Raw genomic sequence first — 7351 nt, forward strand, 5'->3', positions numbered from 1 at the left:
ACGCAGAGAACTACAATAAGGCTGAGATCACCGCTGCCTCAATGTAATGCAAAGGTGAAGGCCTTTATGACAGCCAGTTTGGAAATGAATGCAGCCCCATCTTGTCAGCATCAGAGCAGAGCCAGCTCCAGATGGCTCCAAAAAGGAGCTGCTGCTGGCCAGAGCCGAGGCAGGGAGTGCTGCTGGGTGGGCTTCGGGGGAGCAGATTTAAGGAAGGGGGGAAAATACTGCTGTGCAACAGCAGCCGAGAGAGAGAGGATTGTGAAAGCGTGAGAGAAGCAGCCCTGCAGCTCCCAAGAGAAGGGCCGCAGGAGGGCAGGAGGTGCTGCAGGCAGGCAGCAGCAGTTCCCCTGCGGGCTGTGCAGGGAGAGGCCCCTGGTGGAGCAGGCTGTCCCCCTGCAGCCCATGGGTCCCCCATGGAGCAGATCTCCACGCTGCAGCCCCCCCATGGGTGGAGGAGCCCCCGCTGGAGCAGGTGGATGTGGCCTGGAGGAGGCTGCGGCCCATGGAGAGCCCCCGCAGGAGCAGGCCCCGGGCCGGAGCTGCAGCCCGTGGAGAGGAGCCCCCGCAGGAGCAGGGGGTCTGGGGGGAGCTGCCCCCACCCGTGGGGGACCCGTGCTGGAGCAGTTTGCTCCTGGGGGATGGATGCATGGACCCCGTGGTACGGAGCCGTGTGGGAGCAGTGCTTGGAGAGCTGCTGCCTGCGGGCAGCCCCCACGGGCTCAGTTCGGGAAGGACGGCATCCATGGGAGATGGAGCATTAGGGACTGACTGCAGCCCCATTCCCCCACACCACTCAGGAGGAGGTCGAAGAGGGTGGATAGGGAGGTGTTTTTAGTTTTTGTTGTGACTACTTTGTCCTGTTAGTACCAGACAATATTAATCTCCCCTCGTTGAGCCTGTTTTTCCCTTGACGGTAATTGTCGGGTGATCTCCCTGCCCTTATCTCAAACCTTGAGCCCTTTCTATTGTATTTCCCTCCCCCCTTCCTTTGAGTCGTGGTTAGCCGGCCAGCGGTATGAAACCACAAGATGATAAAACGTCTTTTAAAGAGACGTCTGGCTTGGAAGAACAAATTAACACGGATACGTTATTTTTTTAAAATTATTATTTTTTAAATAAATAGAATTACTGTTGGTCTCTGACATACGCATACAACCCACATGAACTTATCCCCGTGGCTAGCACTTTTTGAGAAAACTCTCTTCGTGCCTTTGGCTTTGCTAGGAAATGTTGGGGCAAGTGCGACACTTACAGGAGGAAAGAGATCACGCACCTTTTGTTAACGTTTTATTTTTTTGGTTACATTTGGATATTTTTTTAATTTTCCACTTGATACTGAGTCCAAGGCAGGTGAGTGCCCTTGTTTGGTCTTCAGTGAGCCCCCAGTGCAACTTTAAAACAGGGCTTACTGAGTTTGGCTCTGGGTCCTGCTGTAAACACCTCCTTAGAAGGTTTTAGACAATAGAATGTTGTTTCCTCAATTTCTCTTCCTCTGGGGAAGCTTAGCCACAGACTAGATGCAGATTTCCTCCTAGATGCTTCACAGTCTTGGTTCAGTATGTTTTCCGGCACCTGGGGACAATTTCCTTCCATGAACCAACTGCTCACTTTGGTCTCTCTTCCAGTTCTTCAGCCTGAAAGCTCCAGAGTTGCTGAAACAAACTCCTTCCTGTATGTATTTCCACTTAAAAAAATCAAATGGGGAAAAAAAAAAAGTTTTTTCCAGGCTTCCTGAATGACCTCTCTCAGCCTTCAAGCACTGCAGCTCAGCTCCTCATCCTGTGGCCCTTAACATTTTTCCTTTTGACCATTAAGCATAAGTAAACTCATTCCCCAGTGAGGCTGAGTATCACCTCTGTCAAGGTCCACCTCTTCTTTTGAAACATTCTACAAAAAACAGAGTGGAAATGACTGCTTTGACACATTTAAAGATGTCCCAGGGTCTGTTTTCTGTAGCTGAAGTCTGATCACCTTGGGAGACAACTGGAGCGAACATGTAGTTGGGCCTGTGTTGGAAAGAGGGATGATGGACAGTTGCAGAGCTGCACGAATAGCATGCTTGTGGAGACAGACATAAATGTGAAGCAATGCAGGAACAGCCGGGCAACTGGAACAGGAACAAACAAGTGAAATTTTCTTACGTGTTGCTCTTGAACATCCTTCTCACCCCTGGTATGTACGCAGCACTGAACATCTTTTCTCAGGCCCACTGTATCTGCTCCCTTGTAAACTGTGGTTTGCAGACTCTGTATAGGTAAAAGGCTTTTGAAAGGGGTTCATTATATCACCCTGCATGTTGTTCTCAAAAGGTTAATAATATTGCATGTTGAACTGTCAACACACAACCACATTCTCTTGAACTGAAAGATCAAGATGCACAGATCTTCTTTTAGTTATTTTAAGTGTTTCTGAAGCAGCTGCTATCATTTCTGAATACTTGGCAGCATTGAAATTGCATGTAATTATGTCTTTAGGGAAGAATCTTCTGCTATTGCCCCTTTTGAGCTCATTTCCTTGTAAAAATAAATTATTTAAAAATCTTTTTATTCCTCAACTCAAGTAATTCTGCAGAGACAATTTGGCAGTATTACTAGACCCAGTTCACAGCCAGGAGGTTCAAATTTCCCCAGAGAGATTTGGAAACTCCAGAAAGGAAGAAGTATTTTTCTTTCCCCCCTTTTTCAAAGGCTAGTTTGAGGAGCCTGTTGATGTCACTCTCAGAAATTTCTTGGACAACGATCTTGTAGAAATCAGCAGTGTCATATGCCACTTACATGAACATCCTCTTTCGTATCTGCTATGATCTCATCTGTGTAACTCCTCACATAATTGCTAACGTGAACTCACACTTAGCATTACTCCAAAGCCTGTTTCATATACATGGTCCTCTGTTCTCTATGGGATTGCCTAGTAAACCATAGTAAACTGCAGTGGGGATATGCCTCCCTCCAACCTGTGAAATCCTCTGCTGAGGACTGATTTGCTTGCAGACTGGTGGAAAAAAAAATAGACAAAACCGTAGCAGGGAGAAAGGAAGGATGAAAGGGAGGGAGGAGGGAAAATATTTTGCAGAGGCCAGGCAAACTGGTGTATCGCCTATCCAGTATATGCTTTTATATCTACAGGAAACCCACTGGGGTGTTAACACTGCCAAACAGCTGCTGAGCACAGAAAATCATTTAGAGCAGACTGCCATGGCAGGGAGAGCAGTGCAAGAAAAATTCCTCTGTTCAGCTACTTCACTATCAAGGGTAGGGAAACCTAAGGCCCTTCTCTTCTAGCTTGCTTGGCACCTGCTTCTTTCCATGTATTCTGAAAAGAAGATTACAGTTTTACAGCCATGGTGGTGCTCAGGAATTTGTCTGCTCTGTGCTCTTTGGGCTAAACCAGGAAAATACAGTCCTGCGTAAATTGAAGGATGCTGAGTATGTCTTCAATTTGTAACCCACAGAGGAAAGAGACTGAGATGTTAAACTGGAGTAATAGTTACTATCAAACAATTCCTGTGGAAATTTCATAAGCACGCTTGGTATTCTCTTATTCCCAGTTACATGTGTTTTGACAAGGGGCTATAATAATTAATCCTTTAAAAAAATTAAAAAGGAGTATGACACTGCTACTCTCCTTCCATGTGCACACGTTCTGATTTCTGAAAACACCAAAACAGAGCACTGGATAATCAATAATTCATTAAAAAACAAAATCAAACAAAACACCACCACTACAAAAACAAACAAACAAAAATGAACAAACTGATCAGGTAGAAGGTTCAATTTGCCCCCATGGATTATGTTAAAAACAATAAATTACTGAAGCATCAGTCTTGTGAAAGGTACTGTAGATATTCTTACACAGAAACTAATCTTTAATGCCTTTCATTGGGTAAAATCTGGATAATGTAAGAAATGAAGCAGTTTTCAGAAAACAGAAAGCTCAGAGGAATAGCACTGAAAAGTAAAATCAAGTAAGAACAGAACAAGAAAATGTTACATTTTCTTTGAGAGCAGAGAAACACTCACCTACAATCAACAGCAATCATAAATTAGCTCATTTTTATTACATTCTGTGGAAAAGAAGCTTGTATCAATCACAGATTTTTATCCACTAAAACAAATACTGTAGGGAGAAATAACAAAGTACAAAATATATACTATATATTTTCCTAAAGAAATACAAACACAACTTTTTCATATTTGAGTCCTTTCAAGGAAGAAACAAAAAACAATTTTGTGATTACCATGTCTACGCACACAAAACTACATTGACAGTAAGTGTAGAAAATCTTCAAAGCCCTTCTGTTCATTTCCATGGCAATTTTGTATTTCTATTACTAAGTACCGACAGCCTTCAAGGCAGCTTCTGTCCATTGGATTTAATGAAGTCTGTTACAAAACAGAATATGAAGAGAGACTTAATTAGAATAATGTACATTTTTGTGGTGAGTAAGCTAAGATGAAGTTTCAGTTTATAATATTTTAAATGACAACAATTAAGTATGTAAACAACCATCACAGTAAACAAACTTAATTGTACCACATAAAGCAAATGCTAAACATATCCCAGATATTAAAAATACTTTCTGGAAAATTTAAAAAATACTCAACACCTCACAGAATTATGTTTTTTCTTATGATTTCCCACTTACTATGCTACAGCATTAAAAAGCCTTTTTAAGGTGTACATTTCCACCATGAGGAATTGGTGAATCAAAATACAAAATTAAATGGTATTTCTTCTTAAAAGTATCTTGTTTGGACTGATAGTATTATAGGGAGTGCATTTGGATGGCTGCAGCCTATTGCCATCATGTGTGGAGTTCATTTATTTTATGCCTTCATTTACTTTGTCTTATTCTTCACTTAGATCTGCAGCACGTATCTTCCCTGGTGGCTCTTGAGACACTTTCATCTCCTATTTGTTTGCAGGCTGCCAGTGACTGTAGATCAGAAATTCTTCCTTCAGACAATCTTATTCTACTGTACTATGCTTGAGAGACCACTACATGTGTCAACCCACTTGATGAGTTAGAGACAAACCCAGCAATCAAAGCAATACGAGTTGGACAATTTCCAGAAGCTGATGTGCCACCTGCTGTAGGTGACCCTACTTGAGCAGGAGGGTTGGTCTATATGATCTCCAGAGCTCCCTTCCAACCTCAACCATTCTGTGATGCTGCAGAACCATATTTGGCTGTGTATCTTCCAAAAAGTATTTTTATTTATATTTGAGTTAGGCAGAGAAATAAGAATACTGCCAAAACAAGAGAGAATTTAAGACAGGTCTGAAAAATATCTTGAAGACAAGAAAAAAAAAAAAGAATAGGCTCACTTTCAGATGATGCGGGAGGAATAAGAGAAAGCCATAAGGACTTTAAAAGAAGGAAACAGCACACAGCACAGGAGTAGGCTGCCACCTATCTATCTCCTGTCCATCTACATGGACATTTGATTTTCCACCAAAATCTTGAGTCCAAAATGCTTTGGTTTCTCCTTTACCAAAGACAGCAAGTCAACTTTAAGGCACATTTTTGACTTTTCTCTGTATAACCCATGCAGCAATTTGATTAATTTTGTATGCAATTTAAACCTTACAGGCTATACCATTCCATAGATAAATGGAAGAAGAAAGGGTTTTCTCCTGCATAGAAGAGAAGTAACAGTTGTCCAGTATCTGCAGAAATGAGACTACATGGAGGTACCAGCAGTTAGTACTTGCTAATATTTCCTGATCATTATTTTTTTCCTTGGAGGCTTTTTCTTTCTTCATGCCCAAGTGTTTCCTGGTGCTCCCTCCAGAGCCTCAGCGTATACTCCACCAATTTCTGCATGCTAAATAGAGAAATTCAAGTTGTCAGTGGAAAACTCAGTCAATGGTAACTTAATAACATCTGTAAAACAGGATCTGTGAATAGCTGCGTTATTATTTAGAAGACAAAACCAAACAACAACAGAAAAACAACCACCAAACTTGTAGAACAAATGAAAAATTTAGGAGGCAAATTAAAAAGTTCAGTTTCTTGAAAAACTAAGAATGCCTTTCAAAGCTAAAATGTTTTAAAGAAGAATGCTGGTATGCTGAATCACAAAAACAAACAAACAAACAAACAAAACCACATCAAAATAAGAAATATATCTAAAGAGAAAATGTTTCAAGATATTTTACTGTTCATTTACTGATATTTTTTAAAGCAAAACAAAACAAGAATAATCTTCCATTTAAGACACAAATTTTGATGTTAAAGGTAGCATCTTGAATACCTAGTTTTTGTGTTGTGACTTCAGGTATGTATTTCTCATTTTCATTGGTTATCAGCATTTAGGTCTAGGTGTGATTCTAGAAATGGTTTTGGCTTGGCAATATTAAGTCTATCACAGCTGAGTCTTCCCTCCTCCTTGTACAGCTCTGAAAAAGGGTAATCCACCAGTATTGCAGATAAGGAAGTGAGAAAGCTTCAAAATATCCTTTCTAAATATTGGGAAGCTTTGTTCTGAAAATGTTTTCTAAGGCCTGGTGAGCCACATGTGAAACAGGATGCAGCAGATGCAAAATACCAAGAGGCGTTAGTCTCCACAGAGGTTGCCAGTGGATTATACATCTGCCGGCTGAGAACCCCGATGCATTAAATATAAGGCTCAGTATTCCCCAAAACAGTGAAATACCACTGTAATGTAGAAATAAATTTGTATCTCTGGACTACTGCTGACTTAGGAACTACAAATAGCAGTGAGGCAACAAGTAAGCTCTTATTTTCTGGGCTACAATTCTTCTCTATACATTGAAATTACCTGAGTTCTAAAAAAGTGCCTCTGGCATACTTTTCTGTGTCAAAACAGCAGGAGCACAGGATGGCATAAATTAAGGAGATAAGTAAGGAGGGCTGTCATAGCCAAGCTTTCTAACAGATTTAAATGAACTTCTGAAAAACTTGTTAGTTTCTTAATCACCCAGTCAATATCTTCACATCTTGTTTTGTTCTGAAACAGTATGAGAAATTCTTCTCCAAAACAGTGGTTGTCATAATTAATGCAGTCTTCTCCTTTTCCTTCACCTTTTCCAACACCAATAATACCTCTTTGTTGCTGTTTTGCCCCTCCTCTCCCTCTTTGGCTCCTAATAGGTCTTTCAAACACCACTCAGTGTTTAGCAAACCTATCCGTATGATGAGAATCCCTGCATATGTGACAGAGTATCTGTCTCTTTCTGAGAGACATTTCTGTATCTAGCTGTTTCTCACACCATTACAAAGGAGACACAGTCTGATAAGACCTAGAGGAATTTACTGTAGCAGAGCAGAAAGATAGCAAATTTAGCTTTCCCTCCTCTGCCAGAAATTAGTACATTTCTGCTT

Source organism: Anas platyrhynchos, chromosome Z, assembly GCF_047663525.1.
Source record: "Anas platyrhynchos isolate ZD024472 breed Pekin duck chromosome Z, IASCAAS_PekinDuck_T2T, whole genome shotgun sequence".
Taxonomy (NCBI): domain Eukaryota; kingdom Metazoa; phylum Chordata; class Aves; order Anseriformes; family Anatidae; genus Anas; species Anas platyrhynchos.